Below are 21,101 nucleotides of genomic sequence, written 5' to 3'. Positions count from 1 at the left end.
AAGTCTCCTACTAACAAGATGAGCTTCTCTCCACCATGCTATCAGCCTATAGTAACCCTACACGCTGAGGAAGCTGAAGAAGTGGCCATCGCGCTAGCCACACTAGACCTAACATGCCACACCATCGTCTCTGACTCGCGCTCCGCCGTTATCAACTATATTATTACGATATCATCGAGCGATGCTCAAGAAACGAGCCGTCGCGAGAACGACGATGAAGTTGGTCGGTGCACTTGGCGCGAGGGAGTGTCGGCCTGGCTGCCTGGCTCCAGTGTAAATAGCCTGTAAATAGCCTCTTCTGTCTGTGTCTTTCCACACGCAACATTCTGGTGGAGGTCAGCGATCCCCGTCCTCACCACGGAACTCAGAAGTGGTCGGCACACCGAGCTTGTCACCATGCCTCCCGGTGACGCGCCCACCTCTGCAACGGCTTCGGCTTGTCCCACTGCTCCAAACGTCACGGTCGCCCCACATCGCGACCCTGGTGTGTTCTTTGGCCTGGAGGGCCAGGATGTTGACGACTGGATCAAACTCTATGAACACGCCAGTGCTAATAACAGGTGGGACCCAACGATTATGCTAGCCAATGTCATCTTTTATCTCGGCGGCACCCCACGCGTGTGGCACCAAACGCATCACGACGAGATAACCAGTTGGGACCATTTCAAAGAGAAGCTACGGGAACTGTTCGGCGACCCCATTGGGCGCAAGGCTGCCGCGAGAAAGGCTCTTGCGTCTCGTGTTCAGTCATCTACAGAGCCGTACGTTTCCTACATCCTCGACGTCTTAGCTCTATGCCGCAAAGCTGACGATGCTATGTCCGAAGCCGATAAAGTGTCACATATTCTAAAAGGCATCGCCGACGACGCTTTCAATTTGCTTGTTTTCGGCAACGTCTCGACTATCGACGCCATCATCAAAGAATGCCGTCGCCTTGAACAAACTAAGAGCCGCCGTATCACACACCACATCACGCGGCTACCCAACACTGCTGCTACGTCGACATGTGAGGGTCGACCACGTCAGACCACCACCTGTGACGACGTCACCCGTATTGTTCGCCGCGAACTCGAGGCCACCTGTTCGCCAGCTTTCTCCACAACGCCTCCCGATCCGCCAGCAACCACCATTGCGATGATCCAGGCCGTCGTCCGACAGGAATTTGAGAACATGGGTCTGAACTCCGTGTGTTCCACGTCTCAACCCAGCGTTCCCCAGTTCTCTACCGGCCCTCCTCGTCCCTGCCAGTCCTTTTCTGCCACATCTCGCCGCAACCCGTCCGAATGGCGAACCCCTGATGACAGACCAATCTGCTTCCACTGCTGTCGCACCGGCCACGTCGCTCGTCACTGCCGCAACCGATGGCCACCACCTCCTCGGACATACACCGCCGCTTATTCCCGCACCTTTGGACCTTCCGTTCGCTATACCAACCGCTATGAATCCACTGCCGCTGATGCTCCTGCTCCGAACCTTCGGTACAGCCGCTCGCCCTCACCTCGACGCCATCAGTCTCATTCGCCCCAACCCCGTCGCTTCTCTTCGTCGCCTATCGCCTCCCGGATCCAGCCGGAAAACTAGGCACTGCAGCTTCTGGAGGTGAAGCTGCGTTGTCGACCCTGCCCTCAAATCCTCTGCTCACGTTACCCACGAACCGAAACCTTCTTGACGTTGACGTTGACGGCTATCCTGTCACGGCACTCATCGATACAGGAGCACATCTTTCAATTATGAGTGCTGCCTTCCGACGACGACTGAACAAGCTCCTCACCCCAGCGTCGGCACGCGCCTTCCGCGTTGCGGATGGCGGTACTGTGCCTATCATCGGCATGTGTACGGCACGCGTCAGCATCGCCGGCCGCCACACTCCTGTCCTCTTCACCGTAATTGCTCATTGACCCCAAGACCTCATTCTCGGCCTCGATTTTCTCTCCGCAAATTCTGCTCTTATTGACTGTTCTTCCAGTACCCTTCGCCTTGAGTTGCCGATGCTCGCAGAACCTTCTGACGCACCCCACTGCCGCTTACGTCCCACCGGCTTTCTTAGCCTGCAGCCAAAGTCAATTGCCTACATTGAACTGTTGTCTTTCCCACCAGTTCCTGATGGCGAGTACCTCGTCACTCCTCTGCCCCACATTCCACTACAGTATGACGTTACCGTGCCTCCCAGTATACTTACTATTACTGCGAACCGCACTCGCATGCCTGTCTGTAACTTTGGATTGGCAAAGCAAATTCTACCGAAAGGTATTTGTCTTGCCACCGTTGATTGTCTCGGCGACCAATACGTGGCAGCGTTATCGACCGATGGTTCTCGCGAGCTTAGCAGGCCCCTCGCGCCAGCCTCGGGAGCCGATCCCAATATAAAGAAAATGGTTGCGACGGACCTGTCCTCGGCGCAGGCTGAAGAACTTTGCCAAGTATTATCGTCCTATACCGAGATATTTTCGACATCAACGATCGCCCTTTAGGCCAGACGCTCGCGGTCAAGCATCGGATTCTTACTGGCGATGCTACGCCTATTCACCGACGACCGTATCGAGTTTCTGCGTCGGAACGCCGAGTAATTCAAAACGAAGTCAACAAAATGCTCGATAAAAACATCATTGAGCCTTCATCGAGTCCCTGGGCGTCACCTGTGGTGTTGGTTAAGAAGAAGGATGGCACGTGGCGCTTCTGTGTAGACTATCGCTATCTGAACAACATTACTAAGAAGGACGTCTACCCGCTCCCACGTATAGACGACGCCCTTGACTGCCTGCACGGTTCCAGCTATTTCTCGTCTATTGATCTTCGTTCGGGATATTGGCAGATTGCTGTTGACGATATGGACAGAGTAAAAAACCGCGTTCATCACACCTGATGGCCTATACCAATTTAAAGTAATGCCGTTTGGACTATGCAACGCCCCTGCCACCTTTGAGCGTATGATGGACTCCTTGCTCCAAGGTTTCAAATGGTCCACATGCCTCTGCTACCTCGACGACGTCATCGTCTTCTCGCCAACGTTCGACACTCACCTTGAGCGTCTCACAACTATACTTGATGTATTTCGAAAGGCGAAGCTGCAACTTAACTCCTCCAAATGTCGTTTTGGCCACCGACAAATTACTCTTCTGGGCCATCTCGTTGACGCTTCCGGAGTACAGCCTGATCCCGACAAAACTCGCGCTGTCCGAGAGTTTCCAGTTCCGAAGACAGCCGCAGACGTTCGAAGTTTTGTAGGGCTGTGCTCGTACATTCGTCGTTTTGTTCCAGATTTTGCGACAATTGCTAGGCCCCTAACTAATCTTTTGAAGAAAGGCGTACAATTCTCGTGCGGTACTGCAGAAGCCGCCGCCTTCTCTCGTCTCGTCACTCTTCTAACTTCACCACCCATTCTCACCCACTTCGACCCTGAGGCCCCTACAGAATTACGTACAGATGCCAGCGGTCATGGCGTAGGTGCCGTCTTAGCCCAACGTCAGCGTGCCAAGGATCGCGTTATTGCTTATGCGAGCCGCCTCCTAGCACCATCGGAGCGCAACTATTCCATTACGGAACGAGAGTGCTTTGCTGTTGTTTGGGCGGTTGCAAAGTTCCGTCCTTACATTTACGGTCGCCCTTTTTCCGTAGTCACTGACCATCATGCTCTTTGCTGGCTGTCATCGCTAAACGATCCTACAGCCCGGCTTGGTCGATGAGCTTTGAGGCTACAGGAATTTTCATATACCGTGATGTACAAGACTCTGGCCAACTGCACCAAGACGCTGACAGTTTGTCGCGTTACCCTGTTGACGACTCTGACTCCTCCAATATAGCCAGTGCTTCTTGCGTATTCTCTATATCCCAGCTGCTTCATTTCGCCGACGAGCAACGCCGTGACGCCTACATCAGAGCACTCATCGACCGTTTTGAACACTCTCCGGCCGATGCTGCTCTACGCCTCTTCGTCCTCCGCGACCATACTCTGTACCGTCGTAACCTTCATCCGGACGGCTCTGAGTTCCTACTTGTCATATCTAAACACCTCCGCTCAACCGTTCTACAAGAGCTTCACGACGCCAACGCAGGACACCTCGGCGTATCTCGAACCTATGACCGTGTACGTCGCCGTTTTTTCTGGCCGGGCCTTGCCCGTTCCGTACGACGTTACGTCGCCGCTTGTGAACTTTGCCAACGACGCAAGAAGCCTTCCCAGCTCCCCGTTGGTTACCTGCAGCCGCTCGACATCCCTGCCGAACCCTTCCATCGTGTCGGCTTGGACCTTCTCGTCCCATTTCCGAAGTCCACATCAGGAAACAAGTGGGTTGCAGTCGCGGCGGACTACGCGACCCGCTGTGCTGTAACCCGTGCGCTTCCGACCAGTTGCGCAACTGATGTTGCGGACTTCCTCCTACATGATATCATTTTCTTTTATTCAGCATTGATTTAGACACAGTGAAGGTCTTGGATGGCAAGGCTAAAGGCAGTACATTGTCTGCCTGACTAAGGCCCTGTCACCCATACATTGATCATGCATGGTGCTCCGCGTCAATTGCTTACAGACCGCGGCCGCACCTTTTTGGCCAAAGTCATTGACGACATCATGCGTGCCTGCTCAATACAGCACAAATTTACCACCTCCTACCACCCCCAAACGAACGGCCTCACTGAGCGTTTGAACCGCACCCTTATAGACATGCTATCCAAATACGTTTCAGACGACCACTGTGACTGGGACCTGGCTCTACCTTACATTACATTTGCATACAACTCTTCCCGTCTCAAAACTGCTGACTTTTCCGCATTTTACCTCTTGTATGGCCGCGAACCAACGCTACCACTGGACACTGTGCTTCCGTCCGCCACAACTTCAACTAGCGATTATGTCCGTGATGCAATCGCCCATGCTGACCATGCTCGCCAACTTGCGCGCGCTCGTCTACAAATGTCTCAAGACAAGCAGAAACAACGCTACGACCTCCGTCACCGTGATGTCCATTTTGTGCCCGGCGCCCTCGTGTTGCTTTAGTCACCATCGCGTAAAGTCGGCCTTTGTGAAAAACTGCTTTCCTGTTACACAGGCCCATATCGCGTGATACGCAAAGTGACCGATGTCACCTATGAAATCGTTCTAGACACGCCCACTACGTCCTCCGCTGTGACAACCAATGACATTGTCCACGTTGCCCGACTCAAGCCCTACAACTCTCCATGCACCTTGAATATTTAACAGCACCGTGACGGTGCTTTTGCCACCGGGGGGACCGGGGGGTAATATTACGATATCATCGAGCGATGCTCAAGAGACGAGCCGCCGCGAGAACGACGAAGAAGTTGGTCGGTGCCTTTCGCACGAGCGAGTGTCAGCCTGGCTGCAGTGTAAATAGCGTGTAAATAGCATCTTTCATCTGTGTCTTCCCACACGTAACAATATTTTGCAGGAAGCTTCTCAGAATTGTTTGACAGGTTGATAAGTGGCTTTTTAGCCACAAAACCCCATATAATAATTTAAAGGCTGACTTTGACTCTGCTATGCAATTTAATGACTATATGCCAGGAAATATACTAGTCATTTTAAACATCATCGCGTACATACCTTAAGATACCCGTAATTTAAGAGAGATGAGTGCTTAAATTTATTTTTAATATGAGCCATACTTCTTGCTTATTAGCACATATTGCTAATTGAAGTTTCAATTTGAACATTCCCATTTCCTCCCTCACCTTTTTTCCCTCTTCTGTGCAGGTATTGCTTACCTATGTCGACAAGAACTGTTGTGTCGAGACAAAAACCTTCACGCGTGCCCTGTGACAGCAAGCTCTTGTGGGCAGCCAGTGCTCTCCTATGAAGGCTGGCCTGCTCTGGCAGCGGCAGCAATCATCTTCAAGATTTATCCATGATCACCTTTGCTGCTATTTGTCACTCTTGTTAATTACAATTTTTGCATCTTTTCTAATTTATTAGGTAATAAAGTATGAGTATGTGACGTGGTGTGAAGTTGATGTCTTGTTGCATTTTTGCTTGCAATCATCTTTTATGCATGAAAAGCTCATCATACAGTTTATGAAAAAAAAATAACAGCATATTATGATTTATCTTTCAGTTCTGGTAACATGCAACGTACAAGGAATTCACTAATGGATGGTGTGCCGAAGAACTGGCCATTATTTCTGCGTGATGCTGTGCAAGCATGTGGCGTTACCTTACAAGAGGCACCCACAAAGTAAGTTACAATTTACTTTTAAATGAAGCATGGACATCAGAAAAAATACATTTATATTGCTAGTTAGAGTGGTTCGCAGAGTGTTTTTCCAGATGTGTACTACCCTTTATTTCTTAACTCATTGCAGCACAGCGTTCTGTTTCGTATACTGGTGTAAGGCTATTGTGCCCCCTGTAGCTGAAACCAGGATGTCATTTTTGCCTGAACTGCAGCATCAATCACAAAATTTTCCTTTGCTAGAAACTATTTCAATTTGGTGGAGACCCAGCAGGGCGAAGTTTTGTCAATAATGACGCGTTTCATGCAGAGATGTTCTTGTTTAGGTCAATGGGCGAACATTGGAATGATATCAGCATAGAATACAGATCTTGTTTTATTTGCAAAATAATTCTGACAGGCTGCATTCAATTGATTGGTCTAATTAAAGAGCACTATAATTGACCAATGAGGCTCTGCTACACTATTCCCAGGGTTCACATCTGGAAAAACTACCTGTGCATCACTCTATCCGAAAATATAAACTTTTTTTTTCTGATGTCCATGCCTCGTTTAAAATAAGTTGTAACTGTGGGCAAACGTCGTGTTACTGTAACAGCTGCCGCAAAAATTTGAAGGAATGTCTAATAAAAGTCTTCAGTTGTTCTTGTCAAGCTGTCCATTAGCCAACTTTTAGCGTAACGTTAGCAGGGCTTACTGAAGTACTTCTAGACGTCCATGGCTACAAAATGTCTTGATCAAGACAGCTACTAGGCTTTTGAATTAGCCGTTCAAGACATCTTTTAGACATCAAATAGCTGCTTGCGTGTTTCGTGGGTATGACAAGGTTGCGCACGTGGGCTTTTTCCGCGAGCTTTTCTTTTGCTCGCTCCATGACAGAACCCAGTGTCCGCCCTGGAAATGTCCCTACCACCACTTTTTTATCGCCTTTCACCCTCTCCACATTTGCTTCTGAGCATACAGCCAGGCTTTGAGTCGCGGCGATAATCATCCTTTCACTCTCTCTTACCTCTCCTTGCTGCCCTTTGCCCTTTTCCGCGTGATTCGGACTCGACAAGGGGCATTGTCCCCTGGGCTCCTGGTTTTTGCGCGTGGCGGCCTCAAGGTAGGTGCCGCTCTTTCCAACTAACCCTTCATCACGCTGCACGCATTCAGCGTAGTTTGTCGCGTCGGGGGTCTGCGTTGCATTGCCACACATTCTCGTTCACAATGGTGGCCCTGTTCAGTTTTTCTTCAGCTGCCTCAAGTCTTTTTTTTTTTTCCAACTACCTTCCGTACATCACGTTGCCTGTTTAGCTCATTTTTGAGCTGTTCCACTATTTGACAAGCTCTTCCTGGAAGGCCTCCATTTTCTGCAGCCTAGTATCAACATCACAGTGTGTGCCGGTTGACTCGATTCCCTCTCCATTCTCATCCTTCCCCTCATCTGCCTTGAGGGACTCCCCGCGAACTGCCTGCTTTCCCGGCTTTCTTGCCATGTATTGATGCAAATGTTCTGATGCAAATACTGTAATAATATAATAATGCAGAGCACGTACCTTTTAGCAAAAACCGATACGCACAAGATACAAAGCTTCAAAATGTCGCAAAGCAACTCTCACCACTGTTTCTACCAAAACACTACAGTAAAACACACACTACTACCAAAACACTACCAAAACACACACAGTAAAACCACTAAGAGATATTAGTCTCAACTATTAGTCAACTATCAGTAGTGTATTAGTAGTCAACTCAACTATTAGTAGTATCGACTATTACTAATAGCTATTAGTCTCTCTAATAACTCAACGTCCGATCCGGCTGCACGTGTTGAAGCACGTGGCGCAAAAGGGCGCTCTAACCATCCTGCCAAATTAAATGTACCCGAAACACACCCGGGCGCACGAAATGCGAGACCAAAAAAAAGGGAAAAAGAAAACCAGAAAACCACCCAATTACAATTTAAAGGCAAAGAAAGAACCGGCAAATCAAAAACAGAAGCAAGCTCAAAGCATGCACAACAACTTATTATTTCGTCGCCGCCACGGATCCCCGAAAAGCACGTCCATTCGCCACAAAATCGCAAGGATGGATGGATGGATATTATGAGCGTCCCCTTTGGAACGGGGCGGTGGGTTGCGCCACCAAGCTCTTGCTACTGTACTGCCTAATATCCTACCTAGGTTAAACAATGAAAAAAGAAAACAAAAACACTCTGAACTACCACGCCCAAATTTTCTGATCCCCTATTGCGAACTGTGCTTTTGTACGTCTCTGTCTTTTGTCGTTTCCCTACTTTTCTTCCACCAATCCTCCAGTCGCCTCTTACTAATGTCTATTGCGGACATGTTTGCTTTACCACTGCTCCCTCTGAACCCAAGGGCTTCAAGGAGGCCAGTGGTGCCTAAAGCGACCGCTGGGTAGACGTCCTCACATTCTAATAAAACATGCTCCGTAGTTTCCCTAGCTTTACCGCAGCAAGCACATGCTTCTTCTTCCTTCTTACATCTCGCTTTATAGGTGCGTGTTCTAAGGCATCCCGATCTCGCTTCGAAAAGTAATGAGCTTCCCTTTGAGTTATCATAAATGGTTTCTTTCCTGATCTCGTTTTTTCCTCTTAAGTAGTTACTCATAGCAGGTTTCTTTTCCATTGCCGCCACACATGAGATTAATTCAGCCTCTCTGACTTTCCGCTTGACCTGCTTTGTTGCCGTGTTGCCCACCCTACAGGCCGCATACTTGCTGGTAAGCTTCCTAGTTCTTTACCACCACTGTGAATCAATGTTTTTCCTGTACAGATACCTGAACACTCTCCCAGCCCATTTACTTTCTTCGATATTCCTTAGCCGTTCTTCATACTCAATTTTACTGCGAGCTTCCCTCACTTCATAACTAGTCAAGCCCATATCACCCTGCACAGCTTCGTTTGTAGTATTCCCGTGAGCGCCCAATGCGAGGCGACCCACTGACCTTTGGTTCCCATCGAGTCCTGATTGTACCCCTGATTTAAAGCAAACAACCGCATTTCCAAAAGTAAGTCCTGGAACCATTACACCTTTCCACATACCTCGGAGGACCTCGTACCTATTGTATCCCCATAGCGCTCTGTGCTTCGTTATGGCTGAATTTCTCTTCCCCTTTAGTGTTATGGTTTTTTCCTGTGTTTCCATATATCCATTGCCTTCGTTTATCCATATACCAATGTATTTATATTCTGTTGCCCCAAGTATTTCTTAGCCCTGTATCTCCACTGTCTGTTCACTGTTTTCATTGAATACCATAACACCTGATTTTCTAACACTAAATTTCAAACCTAAATTGTTGCCTTCCTGTGCACAGATATTAGCCAGACGTTGCAAATCACTTTGCTTATTAGCTAGCAACACAATGTCGTCCGCATAAGATAAACATGGGAGTTGCTGCTCTATTACTGTACCCGCCTGTTTGTATGAGAGATTAAACCCGATATTACTTCCTTCTAGCGCCCTCTCCATCCTCACCATGTACACCATAAACAGCAGCGGCGATAAAGGGCACTCCTGCCTCAGTCCCTTGTTTATATGAACTTTCTCCTCGCTCCTCATCCCTTCCCATTCAACGCAAACGGTATTTTCTAGGTAAATCTCTCTCAAAAGCTGTAAACAATCGTTACCTAAGCCTTCCCCTTCCAGAATATCCCACAAAATGTTACGGTCTACGTTGTCGTAGGCTCCTGTAATGTCTAAAAAGGCCACATACAACGGTCTGCTTTCTGCTTTTGATATTTCAATACACTGAGTAAGAACAAACAAGTTATCATCCAAACGCCTACCTATTCTGAAGCCATTCTGAAGCTCTCCCAAAATGCCATTATTCTCTGCCCATGCTTGAAGCTTTAATTTGATTGCCTGCATTGCTAGTCTGTATATTACCGATGTAATGGTCAACGGTCTATACGAGTGAATTCTGTCTTTCTCCCCCTTACCTTTATAAATTAAATTCATTCTACTTTGTCGCCAACTGTCTGGTATTCGTCTATCTTTTAAAGCTTTTTCCACTGGTTTCACCAGAGCTTCCTTACTTTTTGGTCCTAGTTCATTTATCAGCCAAACGGGAACCTCGTCTAGCCCTGTGGCTGTCCGCTTAGGAATTTTCTCTTCCGCTTTCTTCCAGTTTAAATTTGTCAGCACCAGCTCCTTTTCCACTTGGGTCTCCTTCATGCTCTTTTTATTCATCAAGTACAACCTCGTCATTGCCTTGGAAAGATTCGGCTGTTGCTTTTCGGATGTAATTTATTGCCGCTTCTCCTTCCAGTCTGTTTTCATCTTCGTCTAGGATATGTTGTTGTATTGTTGTTGACTTCCTGCCTAATAATTTTATGTGGTTCCAAAATATTCTAGGTGCGGCCTTCTTTTTCTCACGTATTTCTGACAACTAACGTTCACTTTCACCTTTTAATTTTGCTTGCACCAGTATTTGAAGCATAGACTTTTTCTCCCGGTATATTTCCTATTTACTGGCTACTTCATCCTGTGGCAACTGCGCCTTCTTTGCCTGCCTGTGCTCTCGAGATGCTATCTGTCGTTCGGCGATCGCTTCTCGTATCTCCTTGTTCCACCAGCTTTTCGGTTTCTTTTTTCCTTTCCAACGAACATGTTGTTTCTCTTTCCGTATTTCTGTCGTTATTACACTTAGAAGCTCACCATATTCCCACTCCTTACTTGGCCACTTGCCAAGTTCTTCCTCAACTCTAGTGACTATATTTGCTATTTATTCAGCGTTCAAATTTGGACTGGCCATTATGCTTTCCTTGCTCTCTTTCCCAACTACATATCCCATTTTCAAAATGATGCGTTTATGGTCACTCCCTATGCTGCTAAACCCTTCCTCATCGATGACCATTTCTCTCAACTTATCATGAATTCCTTCTGTCATCAGACAGTAATCAATGGTCGATTGCCGGTTTCCGACTTCTCACGTGATCTGCCTTTTACACTTAGGCCCTGTATTCACGATCACGAGGTTATGTTGCTCACAAAGGTCTAGCATTGACTTCCTGTTATTCTCGGTATAGCCATCTAAATCCTGTATGTGGGCATTCATGTCACCTAATAGGACAATTTCAGCACCACTCCCGAAACCCTCAATATCAGCGCTTATGCATTCCACCAACTCCTTATTCTTCTCTGTGCAATTTTTTCCGGTCCGCAAATACGTAACGCCCAGCCAAGTTTCTTTCCCACTCATTGTACCTGATAACCAAAGATGCTCTTGACATTGTGAATTTAATTTTTTCAATTTGGCTCCCTGATGGATGAGCGTTCCGACTCCCCCTCCCTTTCTTTCCGACTTAGTTCTGTTGCACCATTCCGAAACATAATTCTCAATAACTGGCGGCTCTTCTGAATCTCTAAGGTGCGTTTCTGTAACCGCATACACCCCTATTTGTTCTCTGTGTAACTGCTCCTCAATCTCTGCCCACTTTTCCTTTCTTCTGCCGCCCTGCATGTTTATGTAGCCTATTGCATGGCGAGCTCTTTTTCTTGTTTTCCTCCTTTTTCTGCTATCGACGGCGATGCTCTTCTGATGTTCCCCTAGGGGACCTTCTTCATTACTATCTACTCTGACCTCCTGAGCACCCGCGGGCCACCTAAAAAAGCAACAGCGCGACCACCAAGTCGCCACCCCACTTCTCGTGCTAGCCTGTAATTGAAGTGGATCCCGTCTCGTTTAAAACCACCACAACTTCTCACTTCCCTGTTTACTTCGACAACCTCGAAGCCTTTCTCTCGGCTCATTTTCCATATTGCCTCATTAGCAGCCACTACGGCTCATTGTACGTGATTGTCACGCACAGGCACCTCCGGCACCGTGCACACCACGATCTGCACCTGAGGGGATAGCTCACGCAAGTCGTCCACCCCCTTCGCCAAGCGCTGGGCTAGTCCAAGAGGTGTTGACTAGTCCTGGCCCTTTCCTGTTAAGGACGTCGTTTAGCCCACCTGCTACTATGACGAGGTTGCGCACGTGGGCATTTTCAGCGAGCTTTTCTTTTGCTTGCTCCATGACAGAACCCAGTGTGCGCCCTGGAAGTGTGCCTACGGCCACCCTTTTGTCGCCTTTCATCCTCTCCACAATTGCCTTTGAGCACCCAGCCAGGTTTGAATCGCCAGCGATAATCACCCTTTCACTTTCTCCTACATCTCCCTGCTTCCCTTTGTCATTTTCCGGGTGATTCGAACTCGACAGGGGGCATTGTCCCCTGGGCTCCTGCTTTTTCCGCGTAGCGGCCTCAAGGTAGGTGCTGCTCTTTCCAGCTAACCCTTCATCACCCTGCCTGCGTTCCACGTATTTCTCCGACCCTCCCGCGCCTGTAGCGTCGGGGGTCTGCGTTCCATTGTCACGCACATTCTCGGTCACAATGGCGGCCCTGTTCAGCTTTTCCTTGGCTGCTTCAAGTCTCTTTTCAACTACCTTCCGTGCCTCACGCTCCCTGTTTAGCTCATTCTTGAGCTCTTGCACCTGTTTGAGAAGCTCTTCCTGGAAAGCCTCCATTTTCTGCAGCCTAGTATCGACATCACATTGGGTCTGTTCGATTCGCCTGCACCACTGTGAACCAGCTCACGGCGGTTCACGAGAAGTTCAATAACTGTGAAGCTCGATGACTGTGAAAGAGCTCGTGTCGCAGAAAAGCCGGTGTCGTCGGCGTCAGCGGCGTTGGCCGTGAGCGATAAATACCAGAAGGCACTTCATAAATAAAAAACATCTTGTAAGATGGTCTGGTGGGAATCAAACCAGGGTCTCCGGAGTGTGAAACGGAGACGCTACCACTCAGCCACGAGTTTTTTTTTTTATTACCGGCTTGGCAAAAGAAAATACAATGTGAGTATTACATGGTCATAAAAAATAACTAGTCAATGCCGGATCAGTGTGGTGTGATAAGAACGATGTAGGCTAGTCACTTTGTCCAAAGCACTTAGCCAATGAGGAGGATCACTCTGTGCACAGAAAAATTCGCCTATATATATAACACTTTCAATGAAGTATTCATGTGCTAGGGCCTGAACAATGCGCTCATGTCTAATATCCATACGCGTTCGCCACACACTGTGCATGCACAGAAGCATTAACAGATCGACAGACACTCCCTCTGGTTACGCGCATGGCAGGAAGCGTATCCCGAAAGCACTTAACGGCAATTCCTTTTTAAGGCTACGTTTTAGAATATCCCACAAAAACACTGCGTCATGACAGTCCAAATAGATATGCTCAATCGTCTCCGGTTTTTTGCATATAAAGCAATTTATATATATATATATATATATATATATATATATATATATATATATATATATATATATAAAGCAATTTGCATATAAAGTTGTAGCTTCAGAACGAGATGTTCTTAGAGAGTTAAACGAATGCCGGTAAGAGCTTCTGTTAAATCTTTCTTTTTCCAACTACATACAGGCACTCTCCCAGTGAAACCGTGGCTGCAAAGCAAGGGCATTTTTGTACCTTGGTCTGTGAATCACTCAGCCACGAGTTCGCTCCGTCAAAACGGGACAAAATCGCATCTAGCGAATGCGGTGTTGCCTTAGGAACGCGCCGTAGAACGTTATACTGCGGTATATATCGGTAATTATGACCATGTAACTTACAGAAGTCGCAGTTTCACGAGTAGCCAAGTACGTTTCCGCTACATTTCTTCTGCGCTCTGCGCACACGCAGAGCCATCTTGCGGCAAACACAGAAGACCCCCTCCTCGCAATGTACGGCGCTGCCCCGACCGTGATCGCCTCATGATCGCGTCCGCCTTCATGGCGCGTCGGGGCTCGGCTACCTATGCCGATCGCGACGTTTGGCTGGCGTAGCGCGTTTGAGTAGGCGGTGCGAACGGGGTGCGATAACGCTATCGCGTTCCACTCTTGAAGGCGAAGCTTAAGCGTCCTACAAATTTTTCTGCCGCGTTCGCACATCCTTTATGTGCACGGCAAGCGCTGGCTTTGCAAATGTACTTTGTGTGTGCGCGCGCGCGTGCATTGATGTTCCTGCATAACGATCACAACTCCGGGCTGCTTAGATAGGGCGCATTGAGAACATTGGCTGTATTATTGCCCTTCGGCGCCCTTTTACGAAGCGAAATATCTAATCTTTAGCGGCTGCATTCGTCAGAGAGCAGTATTCTTTTTTTTCTTCAGTGAAACCTGGCGACCGCTTTTCTGGCTGATACAAAATGAAATGAATCCCGTGCAACCGACCAGGCACAGTGTAGGTGCTCTTGCCGGGCTTTTCATCCTCGTGTATTTCGAAATACTAAACACATGCGTGCTTACTGAACGGAACGAGCTGACGAGTGTGTTTTCTGCAACCTAAAGCCCCTCCATCCACGCGCGTAAACGTGTATGGAGGGGCTTTACTGCAACCGAAACGCTGGGCCATTGGCTGAGCAGACGATCAGGAACACGGTATGATCCGTCGTCGAAAACGTGGAAGCATAGACGGCGTTATTGATGTATCTTAACAGTTTGTATTATTTATTTTTTGCAAATTATAAAAATTTCAGTTGTGTTTTGAGAGCGTTTTAGTTTATAAATGCAGTATGTTGCGCAACATCTTTAAATTTTGCGCGTTAAGCACACCAGTCGACCGCAGCGCCAGCCTGGTGGCGTCATCGCAGAAGCGTCCCCGGTTCTCACCACGACCTCCTGAACTCCAGACCTGCACAGATCTCTCTCCTCCAGCACGCCTGGTCTAGTTCGCCCTTTTTGCCGCTAGGGAAAGAACGTACGAGTAGAGTGGCGCTAGTTATAACCTGTTCGCTGTCGTCTGCTTCTGCGATCTGTTCAGCGCTTGTCTTGCCACTTCGGCAGGCACAAAGCGCTTGTATTGGCGGCAAATGAATAAATTCACAAACATACAAAAGACATATTTGCGAATGCTTTGCGTTTGAATAGTGAAACTAGAAGAGGAGGAGCGGTGCAATAAATGTAAACAACGAGCATAGGTAGCCGCTGCAATGCTAGATCGACGGCATAAATTTCGCTTTCCTAGCCTCCTTAAGAGACTGCAAAAATTGTTTTAAAAGATTCATAGGATAATCTAGCTTTTTTTAGTTGATTACAGACAGCCTAATGTCGTAGATGACATTAGGATTTACTGCTGTGTGCCGTAGTGAAAGGCAGATGATCTGGTAAAAGTATAGTAAAAGTATTCACGAGTAAGTCCTCCGCCTGATATGAGCAATAGGCTGATCGATTCTGTTTCAAGGGAAGGTGAGCATATATTGCTTTTAATATCGTTGGATGTCTAGCTCAGCAGAAAGCTTGCAAAAAATTAAGCGATCCCAGTGCTTTAAGACGTGCTGCACTGCAGGCGTTAAAAATCGTGTCACGGAACTCTTTTCAAACAGTAAAGCTAGCTTTTCTGCGTGGTACGGCGGCAGCATAACGGTGGTGCTTAAGATACGTACGCAGTGAAGCTGTGTACGTAATTCACTTTTTGAACTCGCGACGCATTCACGGACAACTTTTAAGAGTTAAAATGAGTGGTAATCGTTCTGTCGTCGAACATTACGGTGGCTTCAAGTTTCTAAAGAGCGCAGACGCGAATTTTACAACGTGTACAATGAAACTGTTGTGTACGTTGCGAACTCTATACACAATGTGATTTATAACAATCTGCTTGAAAAAGGCAATAGGAGCGGCTATTTAACGCTATTTTAAAGAGCAGCGGCCTACACGCTCGGGCATTTTTTAGGTTCGGGCAGTCAACTTTTGGAGCCAAGTGACCGATCAAAGACTTGTGACATCACTGTCACTGTGTTAGCAAAAATCATCAACTAGAGAAGCAGGTCGTCACAACACAACAGCTGCCGTACTAACTACAACGCCGCACAGCCGCCCAGCGCGTAGCAGACGAACAGGTTATAAAAGCGCCACCTACGGCCGTCGGTTCGACGAAAGTGGGCGCAAGCTGCTCCCATAGAAGCCGGATATCTGTGTAGGTCTGGAGTTCCAGTAGGTCGTGGTCATACACATTGTTGTTCTGTACCCGTGTTCTGTACGGACGACACACTGCCTCATTCCGTACACCATAACATAATCCATAATTTCACAGTACATAACAGTACTAAGTCATTCATTAAGTACATTACATTCTAGAAATACACAGCTATTTGTGAACTCGAAAAATTTTGGTTTGTATAAAAGTGTTAAAAGTCGGAATCGAAACGAAGGTGAAGCGCTTTCAACAAACAAAAGAGATCTGCAAGCGACATCGGCTGCATGTCGTACGACTAGCTAGTTCCGCTTCTGTGTGCAGTCAGTGCAGTTGTGTTGGTTTTGCCACTGAATGAACTCCACTGACCGTTTTTGAGATGGTTCTGTGAAGTTATGCGTCGCAGCATCGGGCAGTGGTCCCAGCAGTGAAATCACGTTTGCAAGTGAGCGGGTTGTCGAGAAACAAATACATTTCGAGCGCGGCATGACGAAATCTGACTGCAGCTAACTGTGCGGGAACCGCAGTAGGGAAATGTGCAAGGCGTTTGCCGTACGTTTATCAGAGGCAGCATGTGGCTGGGCAGACCGGCGGATGCGTAGCGCCACCGCTATTCGCTGCGCTAGCGGTTTCCCGCTTTCCCGTCTCAAAGTTGGTGGCGCGTGTTCTCTTCTTTGAGAGTCACTATCGTCTGGGGGTCACTATCGCAGTCCGCCCAGCAGATTGCGCCAAATCAGTGAGTGTCGTGTGGCAACCAACTGAACACGCTCGAGACATCGCTGTTTTGTTCGGTGAGTTTAGGGGGCCGGCTCTGCGGGAAATAACGGCACTGCACGTGCGGGGGTTCATTTGCACGCAGGACACATGGTGCGGGCGCGCCGGTTGCGCGTGTACGCGTGCTGCTGTACGCGCTGGTTGGCTGGCTCGTAGACGTTTACTGCGGACGCACTTCGCTGCGAATTGCCAAACTGCAAATGCGGCACCGAGGAGGGCGCGTCAGTAATGCTTCAGCCATGCGAGCGGCATTTGCGATGCTCCCGAGATAAATGGTATACGCTTATTCTTGCATAACTTGCTGTTCAAGAGGTATAACAATTAACTACCTATGCAGATAGGCTGGCCTCTGCCTTCTGTAACATAAGGTGGTACGACTTTTCGGCGCATGATGAAAATCATTGTGGCAGAACAGAAGCATCAGGTAAAGGACAGTACCAGGCAATTGCATGCTAGCCCAGGCCGACCTTACTGCCTTTCTTATACATTCTCTCTCTCTCGCAAGCCTTAATTGTTAATGAAGTTTGCACAATTAAAGAAGAAAAAAATTAATGCAGACCCAACTCACAAGTTGGAATCTATGTCAGGTGATGCTTTCACAATTGGTGGTACCTATTTGATGCTGTACAAAGACTGGTTTGGTTTTATTTAGTTTCGTGATTGATGAATGTTAGGTGGGAGTCGTAGCGAGACATGCCCATTCTGGAGGACGGGCCAAGAAGGGGCCCACACCCAATGCGACAGACTTGAGTGGCTAAATGAAAGAAAATAATGCAAATCAAGCAATCCGTTAAATATATTTAATTAAATGTTCCATTTAAAAAATCTGTTTTCTTTAGAGATACCTGTGGGCCAACATTATATGTCCAGGTTTTACGTAGGAAGTTTGGTTGTCTTACTTACGCAGAACAAAGGTGGGAATATTATTGGTCAAACACAAATGGTTTATACAAGCCACTCCATGCCTATCATTTCCTTTCCACTCTGCACATGTAGTTGTGTAACATTTGTATTTATACCTACATATATATAAGGTGAGATAGCGGCCGACCCTACAGCAAAGCAAACCCGAGAAAGTAGGTAAAGAGAGCTTCAGTTTAAAATTACGCGGAATCAACCTACATGTTGAAATCTTGAGAAGTGAATCATTAGTGAAGTGGTTAAATAAATGCCATGCAATTGATTATATTCTACACAGCGTCTTGCGCCATAGCATTTGCCTGCCCACCAGTGAAGATGGCAAAATGCAGAGACCCCACCATGTGACGACATATTATTGCTAGGACACTGCATGCTGACTAGAGCAAATTAGTAATGTAACAGAATGGACAACTAGGCTAGTTGGTTTACTTGCATCTTGAAACTGTAGAAGCGCACAAAGACGAGAACGAAGAGAGTGGACAGGACGAGGCACGACAAGTAATATGCAGTTAGTAGTAGTAGTTTTTTTTGCTGTGAGCACCACTTCTTTTATTCTCTCTTCCAGAGAGGTTGATAGCTCATTGACAGCAGAGCAGATAATCCCCCCCCCCCCCCCCCCCCCGTCGTCCAGGCCTCCTCCACGAAAAAAACATACGGCCGGCTGACACACAGCGCTTCCTCACATTCTTCCACCGACGTTGAATAACACACCTTTCTTTTCAATTCTACACCTTTGCCACTAACACACCCTAGGTCATTCCCTCGCCCACCCTGTTACCCCCCTCTCCCCTTTAGAAAAACCCTACCTATATATACTGAGCCAAAGAAAGCATATGTCGCCTTGAAACAGACAAGTCGCTTGTCAAAACGTTGGCTCTTGATTTTACCTTGTTCTCGTTTTGCTCCTTGTCTTGAATTTCCATCTCCTGCCTTCCCCGTGTTTTCCCTGGATTTCTGCTGGAATTGGTGAGGTGGCCACAGCTAGCTAATGAGTATGAGTTGCTGGCAATAGTTTTGTGATTCTGCCAGCAGAGGATGACAAAAATTGAAGGAAATGAAGAGGTTAAGAATCCGTGAGGCGAGGGCTCGTGCCAGCAGCACCTTAGCAGTTCGATTAATAAACCGCATCTGACGGATTTAAGTCTCGGTCTTCAACGTAGTTTTTGGTGCTGTGAAACCCGGGAGAAGACTGCTGTCCTACACAGACAATGGATCAACTGCAATGCAGCAGAGGTTTACTTTGAGCTGCTGCTACAAAACTCGTCTTGTCCACCACTGAAGCACTACAAGTTGAGCATGCTTCACTCTCCGACCTACAAGTTATTTGGATGATCTGCAGGTCAAAGACTTGGCACTTGCAGCGCTCAACAAGAAGACTGCTGACCTCAAACGATGGTGACGAGTATGCGGCGGAAGCCACTGAAGCTCTGGAGTACCATGGCAAGATTCGCAACCCCATGAGTCAGGTCTGCTTTTCTGAATTCTGCTGCAAGGCCCAAAGACAGTGCCACCCAGAGCATTGTGAGCAAATCCGCCACCCAAGGCATCTCCGCTCAAGCAAGTTCCCGAGCAGTGATACGAGTTGTCCTACCGAAACTACAGGCAGCCCTTTTCTCCAGTGAACTTTGCGAGTGGCAGGGCTTCTGAGAACATTTTGAGGCCACAATCCATAACAATCGCAAGCTGTCGCCGACACGGAAATTTTCCTGATGTCTCTAACAAGGAGGTTACATTATATAACCTTTTTGGTCTGCAATGCTCCAAGTTGGCTCTATTGTAGTCCTAGAGATGGCTTTTATTCCACCATCACTGAATCTTTCAACAAAGTCTTCACAGAAATTGTTTTTCCCTGGCATTTGTTTTGTGCCATCGGTACAACACATTCATATGGTTCAGAAATGTTCACCTTCTGCAAGTGTCGGCACTTTAGCCCAGCGGGTAAGACACTCTGCTTCCGAGTATGGGGTCATAGGTTCAAGGTGCACTACAAAAGTCAAGGCACATGGTCGCGAAGGTAAGGCTGAAATGTGGTTCCAAACCAATGAACAGTAAGATCAGTTATAGCTATGTGATTGAAGCACGATTATGCATGAAGGACAGAAAAAATTAGGAGAGAGCATTATGCCACGCAGTTAGCCTTGGCAAGCGAGCACACCGTGCGCCAGTCACTTTGCTCAGTGATGGCCCAATATGTGACCTCTTGCGTCGATATCACAGAGCACGAATCGAAATTTCCCGACATGGAGGAACATTTTCCTTCCTCTATGCGAATGGGTATCGAATGGGTTTTCATTCATAAATTTTTTTTCATGTGCGACGTAATTCTTTTGAAATTGAATTATTCATTATAGATTACAGGTTATAAAGAAGAATAATATACAGAAGGAGGTCCCATAGTCAAAGACTGTATCGGGACCTCCTGTTATATATAAGTATGTGCTTTATAAAGCAACGAGAACTACATTAAAATGATATATAAGGAAATATGGAAGAAAGTAAGTACTGGAGAATGCAAAACAAGATTAGGAGTTACAATAAATCTAACGAAGGAAATTATACAAATGCAAGGAGCAAATGCAGCAAAACTGAATGAACTAAACGAAATTCACAGTAACGGACAGAAAATTTTACCCGAACATGCAATAAAAGCAACAACAAAATTATTTCAAAATATACATGACCATTAATAAAAAAGAAAGGTATCAGAACAATGGAATATTTGAAGTAATAAGGCTGAGAATAAATAAAGAGAAAGAAAAAGATAAAAAGAGTATGTTAAATATTTTCTATTCGAAGAAAATTCTTCAGATGTTTTTTAAATATGGATGTTGAATGCGAAGTTTTGACGCAAAGCGGTATGGAATTCCAAAATGAAAAAGCTGAAAAATGAACTGATTGTTTGCCATAGTTAAAAGATGTTTGCCATAGGTAAAACGAGATTATTGTGTAAAGCAAATCTAGTGACATTAGCGTTTATCAGGCATCTTTTAGGAATTATACATGCAGGAACTTGATTATTCAATATCTTAAAAATAAATATACCCAAATTATACAACACAGTTTCTTTGACAGACAGAATGTTATTAGAGTGTAGCAATGGGAAAGGGCTAATAATATAGGGACTAGAGGTGACTATTCTAATTGCTTGGTTTTGCAAAGTTTGAAGTGAACTTAGGTGAGTATTATATGTATTTCCCCAACATATTAATGAGTAGTTAATATGTGAGTGTATAAAAGCGTAATATAGCGATACAAGTGTAG

General features: G+C 46.8%; 2 protein-coding genes across 7 annotated transcripts in view; one reads left to right on the top strand and one right to left on the bottom strand.

The window, feature by feature from the left end:
• The window catches only part of LOC126519316 (uncharacterized), a 111,272-nt gene that overhangs the window by 83,195 nt on the left and 6,976 nt on the right, over positions 1-21,101 (bottom strand). The window lies entirely within an intron of this gene.
• Positions 16,458-21,101, top strand: part of LOC126519323 (methylthioribose-1-phosphate isomerase) — a 105,574-nt gene continuing 100,930 nt past the window's right edge. For 2 of the 6 annotated variants that reach the window (XM_072284953.1, XM_055065273.2), the window contains exon 1: positions 16,622-16,936. The gene's annotated coding sequence lies outside the window, so the exon portion shown is untranslated. Of the gene's footprint in view, positions 16,591-16,620; positions 16,937-21,101 lie in introns of those variants that run through there. The other 4 variants (XM_050168956.3, XM_055065268.2, XM_055065271.2 and 1 more) reach the window with 3 other exon arrangements.

Source organism: Dermacentor andersoni, chromosome 10 (genome assembly GCF_023375885.2).
Source record: "Dermacentor andersoni chromosome 10, qqDerAnde1_hic_scaffold, whole genome shotgun sequence".
Taxonomy (NCBI): Eukaryota; Metazoa; Arthropoda; class Arachnida; order Ixodida; family Ixodidae; genus Dermacentor; species Dermacentor andersoni.
The sequence above is the reverse complement of the archived record's forward strand: the minus strand, read 5'-3'. Positions and strand labels throughout refer to the sequence as shown.